Here is a 12,585-nt window from a genome sequence, read left to right on the forward strand (position 1 = left end):
GGTTGGCCAAGCCGAAAACGTCATCGGCCGCTCAAAATTGTCACTTTCAAAATTCTCGATTCCCGGGCCCGAATTCCAAGAAATGACTAAAATTGACCAATCGCGACTTTAGCTTATCTCTTGCTAACGGGTGGCTCATTAGGATTACGCGCTCTCAACCCGTGACCGACACTAAGTCAAATCACGTTTAAGTTTGCTCGAACCAAGGCGACCTCGATCGTCATATAATTGCGAGAGTCTGTCACTAGTGCCCTTCGGACACGATCAATCAAATAGACCGGTCTCGGTTGGCTCAAAACATTCCCTCGTCAATCCATATAGTCGAAGATCGAACCCAGGTCGAGTTCTTTGGTCGTGCGAACTCAATCCCGTAATAGCCCTACCCCTAAGGTTAGCATCCCGAGAAGGCGCGGTTCCCAGGTGAGATCTCACTATAGCGCATTGGTCAAATTCATTTCCTAAATCCCGGGAAAAAGGATCGAAAATTCAGACTGTTACAATTCTCCCCCCCTAATAAAAATTTCGTCCTCGAAATTTACAACTATACCTTCTATCCAAACAGATGGGGGTGATGACGTCTTATTATTCCTTTTTCTCAAATGGTACCTTCTGTCCTGTAATAATCTCAAACATCTTTGACCAATGGGACCGTCTTATACCTTAAAACCTGTTCCTTCCCATTTGCCCCTAAAATCCAATATACATATTCCCAACATATCTTTTACAGTCCGTATAGTCCTTCCAAACTGGTCAATAAGAATTTCTCCCTTAAATTCCGTCAACAACGCAACTATCGAGGTTCCTCCTCGACTCCTTACAACCTCAAATCTAAGGTGTCCAGCCAGACTAAACTGAATCACCCTACTGCTGCATTCCATTACAGCATTCTGTTTAACTAACCAATTCAAGCCCACGATTATCTCAAAATCACACATGATCAATACAGCCTATCCCGTTTTCTACACCACCAAACACCATTTCACAGCCTGAACATTCCAACAACACTCATATCTCATTAACTATAGCAGCTGCAGCCTCAGCAGCTTGGGCAGTCGCATTATCTCGTTCTTGGGCTTGCCTATCCATCATACTCCCAATCCTCTCTAATACTCTGAGGACTTCTTCCATACGCAGATCTTTCGCAGGTCTAACACCAGCTCGGGGGTCCACTACAGCTCCTACACCAACTCCAGGGTTTTCTACCATTCTAGCACCCATATCAATGTACTCTACAGCTCTAGCTCGAGCATGACCTCGACCCCATACTCCTCTTCCTGCACCCCTTCTTGTACCTCTTCCTATTCCTCTTCCTGCACCTCTTCCCTGGCTGCTCATCGTCCCAGCTTTCTATCACTCTCCTATCTGCTATAATTCCATCTAGGAATTAAAGACTTAGGCCAACTAACCCAGTCTAGTCCTAGGCAGTGAGTTGACACAGTAATCCACTTAGCAGGCAATTAATCATACAGCACCAAACCACATCAGAAGGGTTTGTGCAATTACCTAACGTCCAGATGCACCTGCATTCCAATAAAACACCAAATTCACTCAACAATCACAACAACAGTCTAGAAATAAAATGTAGCCTTAGACACACTATGGTTCACTAAGGTCTCCCTAACTAACTACAGCTATCCTGGGTCTCCACTCCTTATCACTCCAAGCTTCGATCGACTTAAATCGAGCTAACCTTGCTCTGATACCAATTCAACACTGTGAATGTCACGCCCCGAACCCCCGTCGAGCCCGCGACATCCCGCCTCCGGTCGAACAGAGTGTGACGTCCCAGGAATAACGTCGCCGACCCAACGATCCATCAGAGTTAACTCGCGGCGGAAGCAATCAAAAATCCCGGACATTAAAATTGGAGAACACCAGGAAGGAACAAATCGACAAACCACCAAGCATATATTACACTTCCAAATATTTACATCATCCGCCAATACAAACCACAAAATAATTTATAAGCACACCGAATTATGAACTCCAAACCACCAAAATATCAAGATCAGCTCTCTAGGTCAGCACTATCCAAAAATGGGGCGCATCCTCCTCCCAGAACTATCCCCTACGCCCTCTCGAAGGCGTCCACTCTGACTCACTGTCCTCGGCATCACCACCTGAATCCTCCGCAGCTGTCTGCTCACCCGACGACTTCGAGTCGACCTCAATCTCGACATTCAGGCGGGGGCTCTGAAATGGTTTGGTTGAAACAACCATGAGATCACATCTCAATAAGTCACAACCTAAGCCCCACCTAGGCTATCACGTAATTCCAGACACATCCAAACGCGCAACCAAACAACCACACAGCCAGCAATCAAACATTCACACATACCTGGACTCTTTGCATACGCACCATGCACGTTAGCCCACAATCCCAACATACAATTCTTGCACACATGCCATCACACACTTTCCACATATCAATACACACGCCAATCATACCACAGCAGTACATCACAGCCGCGCGCGTGCCTCGATTATAAAGCAAAACCTACTTGGGCACGTCCCATACCATGCCTAGCAGATTTTACCCCATAATCGCGCCTTTGCATCACGCGATACAAACACACTCGCACACTAACTCACACCATGCATCACTTTCACAATCCTCACATGTCAAGCCAAATCCCGCTCGTTCTCAACCTTTCCCACCACTACCGCGCCCGCGTAAAACGCGTCAGGCCAACGGTCTTCTGACCTCGTCAGGCATCGACACCCCGTCGGGCCGGGCATCGTCACCTCGTCAGGGACGGCATCATCCCGCGTAAACGAACACGCCTCAGGACGGAATCCTACACACACTTTCCTTCTACCGCGCCCGCGTAAAACGCATCAGGCCAACGGTCTTCTGACCACGTCAGGCATCGTCACCCCATCGGGCCGGGCATCGTCACCTCGTCAGGGACGGCATCGTCCCGCGTAAACGTACACGCCTCAGGACGGACCTCACCCCGCGTAAACGTACACGCCTCAGGGTCTCACTTTTCAAACCAATCCTACATTCCAGTACCTTCGTTCCACTCAAATCACATTTGTCACACGGCCATACCTACACACTGCCAAACACGCACACCTCACACACATTTCACAATTTCACATTCTCGTCACACGAACACGCCACCCAATCACACATTCTTGGCACGCGAATACAATACGCGAATGCACTATCACACCACCACATCTCACGGCCAAACACAAACGGCATATCACCAATCCACATTCAAACACACATTCAGGCTCAATTCCCGCCACAAGGGCAGCAACCATTCAACCTCGACACCCCCACCATTCCGCTCATAAAAACGAACATCCAAAGAATCAGGGTAAAATTGGGCAGTTTATACAGTGACCAAAATCCCATCAAAATAAATAGTAAACGAACTCCAAAAATTCTCAATTTTGGATATGTCACAAAACACACCCCGATAAACATTTCTTATGAAGAACACGAAATCCGGTTCAAACTGCAACCATGCCTTTTTGTCCCTCGAAATCAGACCAAAATCAGTTTGCTCCAACAGAATATTTTGTCCTCAAAATACATTTATTTAAACACACAAATCACCTTGAAAAGCTTTGAAATTTTTATATGTTATAATCACAAATGTCCCCAACAACTTTTGTGAAGGAAGTATTTTGAAAATAGGCCTAAAAGAATTTATAAAAATTCGAACAGACCCGAGGGTCGGGTGAACAGTAAATCGGGCAGTTTTATTTCGGTCCAAAGATAGACTTTCGAATGGTATCAAATGATTTACAAAAATTCCCAAATTAAAATATGTCATACATCAATATGTTGGAAACAACTTTCATGAAGAAAATTTCCTCAAATTCGGCACACAAAATTTTCTACAAAAATAGTAAACCGAGCGGGTACAGTAACCGTGAATCCGCGATTCACCCGAACCTCACGGATTCAAACCCGAACCGATTTCTACCGAATTCCAACCGCCTAAACTCATTTCCCGACGTCTAATCCAACCCGCAACAACTGCTAATAGTCATGATCAGCCACCAATAACCACGATCAACCACCAAAAACCATTATCGACACCTTAATCAACCTCTAAATCGTCTAAACCATACCCGAACGAATCCGAAAATACCCGACGTCCTAAATAGGGATTAGATCGCGACTTACCCGAACTCTAGACTAACTCGGCTAGAGCGGCAAGGGGGAACGCCTGGCTGGCGGCGATCGGCGGTGGCGGCTTGCTCCGGTGATGCTCCGGCGATGATCGGCGATCCAAGGCCGAGAGAGAGATGAGAGGATTTTTGGTGAGGGAGAGAGGGAGAGAGTTCTCTGTTGGGGGGGGGGGGGGGGGCTGCCGAGAGAAGAGAGGGAATGAGGAGAGAGAGAGAGGAGAGAAACAATTAAATATTTGGTCTAAGGTTTGACCAATTTTTTTCTTAATTCCAATTTTGCCCCTAAAACACTTGGTCCACATTCTTCCAAACCAAAATATCTAAGGGCGTTTTTGTCCAATATTTTGGGGCTGATATTTATCAACACTTAATCCCCAAATTCAATTTCCAAATCCCCAAAATTCGGAATACCCAAAAATAAGCCTAGGGGCAAAATCGTAATTTTCCGGTCCCGGGGCGAAATTCCAATTTTTGCACGTACGTGTTCCATATGTGCGTGGCCAACATAATATGGCGTCAGAATCGCAAAATTCACTTTCTAAGTCCTCGAAAATCATTGCGAAGTTCGGGAATAAAATAATATTATTTTTTCAATTTTTGTCGAAATTCTAATTTTTGGCCGTAACCACTCCAAATATGCGTGGCCACTCTAAAATGACCTTGGCCTCGAAAAATAACCTCAAACGATCTCAAAATCCAACATCGGTGTCCACAGGGGCAAAACCGTAATTTTTCCGGCCCCGGACCGAAATCTATTTTTTTTTGCAGAAATGGGTGGCCCCAAGGTTGGCCAAGCCGAAAACGTCATCGGCCGCTCAAAATTGTCACTTTCAAAATTCTCGATTCCCGGGCCCGAATTCCAAGAAATGACTAAAATTGACCAATCGCGACTTTAGCTTATCTCTTGCTAACGGGTGGCTCATTAGGATTACGCGCTCTCGACCCGTGACCGACACTAAGTCAAATCACGTTTAAGTTTGCTCGAACCAAGGCGACCTCGATCGTCATATAATTGCGAGAGTCTGTCATTAGTGCCCTTCGGACACGATCAATCAAATAGACCGATCTCGGTTGGCTCAAAACATTCCCTCGTCAATCCATATAGTCGAAGATCAAACCCAGGTCGAGTTCTTTGGTCGTGCGAACTCAATCCCGTAATAGCCCTACCCCTAAGGTTAGCATCTCGAGAAGGCGCGGTTCCCAGGTGAGATCTCACTATAGCGCATTGGTCAAATTCATTTCCTAAATCCCGAGAAAAAGGATCGAAAATTCATACTGTTACAACGATCCCATCCCAAATATTTTTCCTTTTTTCACCCCACCCGTTGCCTCCATCCATAATGCCATATTATCAACTGGTGGCCCAAACTCAGGACAATCATCACTACCACTAGCACTGCTCATTAAAAGTTCATCATATTTTTCCTACATTAACAATGTAGATGAAAATAAAATCACTATATATATATACATATATCTACCATAAATATTGAAAGCATTCATGGTTTTCATTATAGTTTACATATAAGCCAAAGTATAACCTTACATACCTTAACAGCTTTTGCTCGATCGCCAGTCCATGTCTTATCTTTCTTTTGAAATGTGCGTTCAAATGTAGCTGCAAATGTGGGTTCCGTCCCCAATTCTTGTGCCTACAAAATGTAAACATGAGTAATTGAATTAAATTAACTTATAACTCATTTAACAGACTCACCAGTCGTTTGCGATGCTCTGCAATGTTGATAGAACCCCCAGCATATGTGGCTGACCCATCATTAGAGCTAGAAGATCGATTCTTCTTATTCTGCTCACAGAGTTGCCGACTCTGTTCAGATGCCCAAAATCTGTTAATTGCCGCCCAATTATCAGCTGTAAGGAAAGACGGCTTCACTTGCTTAATCTTGGTTCTATTAATGACATTTCGCATAAAATCACTGTTTTTCTTATCGAAAATTCTTCTCACTTCACTGTCTTCCGCTTCCTCCCACTTGAACTTCCGCTGCAATGAATAAAAACACAAATTGAAAGTTATTATGATGATCACATATCCATAACCATGCACCAGACAAATATAGACAGATTTTGTAAAGTTCATGTCGGGGAAAATATCTGGTCCTTTAGGTATCGAAAACTACAGAGTTGTTTTGGTCCCTTTACATCATTCTTGCCCATCAATATACTACACCAAACTTAATTGGTGAGAAAATAAAATATGTAAAACTTACCTTGAACTCATTCCACCACATTTCTTTCACTTCTTGTGGAACACTTATGTAATTAATATACTCTCCCATCCAAAAGTTTCTTACTATTTTGTTCAATTCCCTCACAACAGATGGAGCATCCGTGAATCTGCAATCGTACGGATATTGTGCAACATCGACAATTCAGTTGACATCAATATCTAAAGCCCTAAATATTACATATACTAAAATAAAAATGAAGTACTTACGAATCTCCAAATGGGCATATGAAGAATCGGTTATCTTCTTGACCTGTGTTTCCGTCAATATTCGATTGTTCCGCCGAATAATGGGGTGGAACGGAAGGAGAGAGGAGCTAAAGGAGATTGAAGCCGAAGGAGATTCGGTTCGCATGTGGCCAAGTCCCGTAACATGTTGTTGAGTATTGGAGGAAGGGCCAACGTGTCCATATTCTGATGGACCATATTGTGGTTGAGGGTTAGATGACGGGACAGGGGAAGAGGAAAGGGCCGGGGACAAGGACGAGGAAGATGTTTGTCTTCTATACGAATGACCTCCACGTTTATACTGACAAGTAGGAAGGTTATGCGAATATGTAAAGAACTATTGACATGTATTACGGACACATAATGATGTACATGACGAAGCTTACCATTTTGATGGAAAGACTGAGAAAATGTTTCCTTGAAATGAACCAATGTCGAGTGCTTATGACGTGCAATTTCCTACGAACAAATATACTATGAATCCCATTCATTTGATATGAAACATCAATATATGAGCACAATATGGGTGGCCATAGGTATCAAACATCACTATATGAATCGCATTCATTTTGATTAAATTTTTTCACTGAAAGTGGGTGGCCACAGGTATTCTAAGTCATTCTGTAAAATTTTGTAAGAGAAAAATTATTATTATTGTTAAATTTTTTTTGGGACCTAAAAAAAATAAATTTCACTAAAAGTTGGTGGCCACCGATATTCTAAGACATTCCGTAAAGTTTTGAAATTTAAAAATTTGTAGAATTTTAAAATTATTATTTTTTAATATAAAATTTTTCCTGTGAAATAAAAAAATTTTCCATACTAAAATTGGGTGGCCACAGGTAGTATAAGCTATTAGGTAAAGTTTCCAAAATTTTTGTCCTTCTTTATTTTAAATATTTTTAGGGCACGTTAAAAAAATTAAATATAACTAAAAATGGGTGGCCACAGGTATTATAAGCCATTCCGTGAAATTTTGGAATTTTTTAAATTCTAATTTTTTTTTGGCGATCTAAAAAAATTTAAATTTCACTGCAAGTTGATGGCCACATGTTTTCTAGGCAATTCTATGCAATTTTGAAATTTTATATTTTTTTAATTTTTTTTCACCCAAAAAAATAAAAATTTTCCTCCAATGGGTGACCACATTTATTTTAAGCCATTTTACAAGGTTATGAAAATTTTTAATATTTTAATATTTTTTGTCCTGGAACGTTAGAAACTCTAAATTTCACTCAAAATGGGTGGTCACTATTAATTTTTGCTATTTTGTGATATTATGAAATTTTAGTTTTTTAAAAATTTAAAAAAACTTTTACGGTCAAATTTCATATTTGTTGTCAACATATACCGTTTTTTTAATTTTTCGTAATTTTACATGATTTTTTTATAGAATTATTCAATTTTCAAGCATTTTCTGTGAAAACGCTTAATCAATCACCCTATCGTCATTTAACGCTTAATCATCCACATAATAGACAAATTAACCAGTCGACCATCGATCAAAGCCACATGCAATCCTGAAATCGACCCGTAAGCCAACGAAAAATGATCGTAAATAATCCCTAAACAAGTCCGACTAATTACCTAATTATACTAACTAGGGTTTAGGGAGTTGCTTACTTGGTTCAAGGACAACAAAAACCGGCCATCGAACAGTTGCAGTCCCGACGCGGGCGTGGGCCCAAATGGTGACTAGTCGGCCAAGTGCTCGGCCATGACCGGGCAAACGACGGCGGAACTCGGCGGCGACGGTGTCGGTAGGCGGTGACGGCGACGGCGTTGGCCGGCGACTAAGAGGCGGGTGGCCGGCTGGCCGGTGGCGGCGAGGCGGCGCTGACGGCGGCGACGGTGGACGACGGCGTCGGCGGCGGGCCGGGCAAGCGGCGACGGTGGGCTGCTACTGCGAGGGCGGCAACGGGCGGGGGCCTCCAATGGAGAGCCTCGGCCGTCCGATGGTGGCGGCGATGGCGGCGACTGCGGGAGGACAGCGTGGGCGGCTCCTGGCGGGCGGGCGAGGACGGCGAGGCTGGGCGGCGACGGCGTCGGTCTGGCGCTGGCGCGGCGGCGAGACTTCGGGCCGCTGCCGAATGCGGCGAGGGCGGCGGGGCGGGGCGGCGCGCCGGCGGGTGACGGGCGGGGGGCTGGCCCGCGACCGGCGACGGGCGGGGGAGCTGGGGCAGCTGCGAGGGCCGGGCGGCGACGGCGACGGCCGCGACGGCGAGGGCGCGACCGGCGGGGTGGGGGAGGCGGGCGACGGGCGGGGGGCTGGCGGGGCGAACAGTGACGGGCGGGGGAGCTGCGGGGCGGCTGCGAGGCTGGGCGGCGACGGCTGCAAGGGCGACGGCGGCGGGGGAGCAGCGTAGATCGGGCTTGGGCGGCGTCGGGGAAGGGGGTAATAATATCGCAATTTCCAACGGAAATTGGAGTTCCGTCGCAAATTTGCGACGGACATTAGGTCCCTCGCAAATTTGCTACGGACACTTTAAGTTCTATCGCAAATTTGCGACAGACTTTCTATGTCCCGTCGCAAATTTGCGACGGAACTCCTCCTTCTGTCGCAAATTTGCAACGGACTTTGAATGTTTGCGACGGACTTTGAATGTCCGTCGCAAATTTTCCACCGACAAAAAATTTCCGACGGAAAAAAAAATCAGTTGCAAGCAACGTAAAAAAAATCCGTTCGCAAATTTTGAACTGCAAAAATTCCCTCGCAAAATTTACGACAGATCAGTATAGTTCGTCGCAAATTTGCGACGGATCAGTATGGTCCGTCGCAAATTTTGCGACAGATAGGTTGAGTTCCGTCGCAAAATTTGCGACGGACATAATTTAATCCGTCGCAAATTTGCGACGGACTATACTGATCCGTCGCAAATTTGCGACGGAACTCCACTTTCCGTCGCAAATTTGCGACGGATTAAATTATGTCCGTCGCAAATTTTCGACCGACAAAAAATTTACGACGCAAAAAAAAATCCGTGACAACTTTGCGACGGAAATAAAAATCCGTCGCAAATTTGCGATGGATTAAATTATCCGTCTCAAATTTCGAACAGTAAAATTTCCCTCCCAAAATTTGCGAAAATTTGCGACGGACTCAAGCTTGAGTCCGTCGCAAATTTGCGACGGAATATACTGGTCCGTCGCAAATATGGACATACTACATATCGTTGTAAATTTGTGACGTCTTTTTTTCGGTCAAAAATTTAGCATCTCATTTATTTGGGTCCTAAATTTGCCACGTCTTTTTGTCAGTCCAAAATTTTGGCATCTCAAATTTTGCAATGGAAATTAGAATATCGGAAATATTAGGGCACGTTAATAATATTTGACTTGTCGGCATTTAGGGAAAAAATTTCGGATGATCAATTAAAATAAAAAGAATAATCGACAATAATAATAATAAAAAAGCACAATAACAATAATAACAAGAACAATAATGATAACAACCAAAATAGCACTTGTAGCGTTAATAATTACACATCTATAGTGTTTTGTGACAAAAATTTTAATTTTCGTCTTCGTCTTCGTCTTCGTCCTCGTCTTCGTCATCTGTCTGAAAATCAGATTCTGAATATTCTTGTACATTTAATTTGCAAATTTTAGTTGGATCCACATCTATCATTGCTCCACACGGATCTCGTAAAGTTGGTATGTTATATTCCTCAATTTCAACCGTGTTACACACTTCCTCTTGTTGGTAGGCTCTATCCTTCCAGTGTTCCTCGATTTTCCTCCGTGCTTTGATTTTACATACAGCCCACCAATCAGCTTTGTCACGTTTCAAACTAGGATATGATGCATAACATACTTGAATTGCTTGTTGAGCCAAGACAAATGGTTCATACTTCATATACCTTTTCTTGTGATTTATTTCAACCAAATTGAACTTCGTATGCACCTTCATTCCTTTGACCGGGTCGAACCACGTGCACTTAAATAACACAATCCGCATCATTAATGGTCCAGGGTACTCTATCTCTATGATTTCATCCAATAAGCCATAAAAATCATCTTCTGAACTGCTACCATTAGATGACCGAACAGACACACCACTATTCATTGTGGATTTTTCCATTCCATATTATTGAGTATGAAAATTATATCCATTTATGAAATATGCTGGCCAACTTCGAACTCTTAACTGTGGACCCCATGACAGATAATATAGCAATCTTTGCCCTCCAATTTCATCATAATTACTGTGAACCTAAGGTTACACATGCAAAGTCAATAATATATATTATACTAAATGATGTATATAATTTTAATAACTTGGTTTTGGTCCATAGGCAACTTACATATGTCTTGAACCATGCTGCAAATTGTTCATCGCACAAACGGTCAAACTCATTTGGTTGTAGTCCAAACATTTCAGATTGGAAAATCCTAATAGTAAAAACCGTATAAATATTAGCAAATATTTGACACACAAAACATATATTTGCAAATTTACACTTACTTAAAGTATGGCTCGACTTCTGGGCAGTTCAGTAAAATATAAGTACGGGCTGCATGAAATTCTTCGCCTGATAAGTAACGAAACTGACATGCGCCGCTTGGTCGACCCAGATAATTGAAAATAGAGAACGCTGTGCAATTGGGATCAATGGGGCCCTCATCATTTCTGCCTGCTCTCCGCCTCTTGCACTGAACGTGCGGCTCAAAATAGTATGATGCAAATGTTGTCACTTCTTCCACAATATATGCATTACAAATTGAAGCTTCAACACGTGCCTTATTCTTCACTTTTTTCTTCAAATGATATAAGAATCTAGTTGAAATAGAAAGAAGCTTATCGGAACATATTATATGATAAACTAATTTGAACTGTATTTTAAAAAAAACATTACCTCTCAAACGGATACATCCATCGAAATTGGACGGGACCTGCAACTTTGGCTTCATAAGGCAAGTGAACTAAGAGATGCTCCATCGAATCAAAAAACGTTGGAGGAAATATCATTTCTAAGTTGCAAAGAATAATTGGAATATCTCTCTCTAGTTTTTCCATGTGCGATGCTTTTAACACTGTCGAGCAAATATCATGGAGGAAATTGCTTAACTCTGTAATGGCGCCCCATACAAAGTTCGGTAGAACTTCCTTCAAAGCTATTGGAATTAGTCTTTCCATCAGGATGTGACAATCATGACTCTTCAAACCTGTGAACTTGCATTCATTCAAATCAACACATCTCCCGAGGTTCGAAGCATATCCATCAGGAAACCGCACAGATTTCAACCATTGACAAACAACTCGCCTCTGCTGCTTATCCAATGTATAAACTGCTTTCGATTTTGGTCCCCTGCTGCTTGCATCCACAGCTAGTATTGGCCGATCGCAAATATCTCTCATATCTTTTCTTGCGTTCAAGTTGTCTTTTGTTTTTCCGGCAACATCCATCACAGTATTTATGATATTGTCGAAAACATTCTTTTCTATGTGCATGACGTCAAGATTATGATGAATAAGATGAGCCTTCCAATATGGTAGATCCCAAAATATACTGCGTTTTGTCCACTTATGTGTACTTTCGTACGCAAAAGTCGTGCCGTGCGGGTTCTCAACAACAGTTGGAAAGTCCTGCACACGCTCCCAAATTTGATCGCCGGTCAACCTCATTGGTGGACGCGTTCTTTCAGTCCTATTCTTGGTGAACTCTTTCTTATTCCTTCTGAAAGGATGACTTGGCGGTAAAAATTGTCTGTGACAGTCAAAATAGCTGGGCTTCTTTCCATGTTTTAATCTAAATGACTTTGACCTCTCCAAACATATCGGACATCCTAAGATCCCAGCTATACTCCATCCAGATAACATTCCGTAAGCTGGAAAGTCATTTATCGTCCAAAGAAGGGTAGCCTTCATTACAAATGTTTGATCGGTAGAAACGTCATACGTAGGGACACCTTCAACCCATAGCCGTTGTAACTCTTCAATCAATGGTTGCATATAAACATCT

General features: G+C 43.0%; 1 long non-coding RNA gene across 1 annotated transcript; it reads right to left on the reverse strand.

The window, feature by feature from the left end:
• Positions 1–1,896: 1,896 nt before the first annotated feature.
• LOC130138406 (uncharacterized) lies at positions 1,897–4,303 on the reverse strand. The gene is made up of 2 exons (XR_008816810.1): positions 4,148–4,303; positions 1,897–2,193 (listed from the first exon to the last, which is right to left on the reverse strand). It is a non-coding gene; the product is annotated as an uncharacterized LOC130138406 (long non-coding RNA).
• Positions 4,304–12,585: the final 8,282 nt, after the last annotated feature.

This window comes from Syzygium oleosum, unplaced genomic scaffold, assembly GCF_021117445.2.
Source record: "Syzygium oleosum isolate NSW1041296 unplaced genomic scaffold, Sole_v2.1 Sole_v2.01, whole genome shotgun sequence".
NCBI classification, from domain to species: domain Eukaryota; kingdom Viridiplantae; phylum Streptophyta; class Magnoliopsida; order Myrtales; family Myrtaceae; genus Syzygium; species Syzygium oleosum.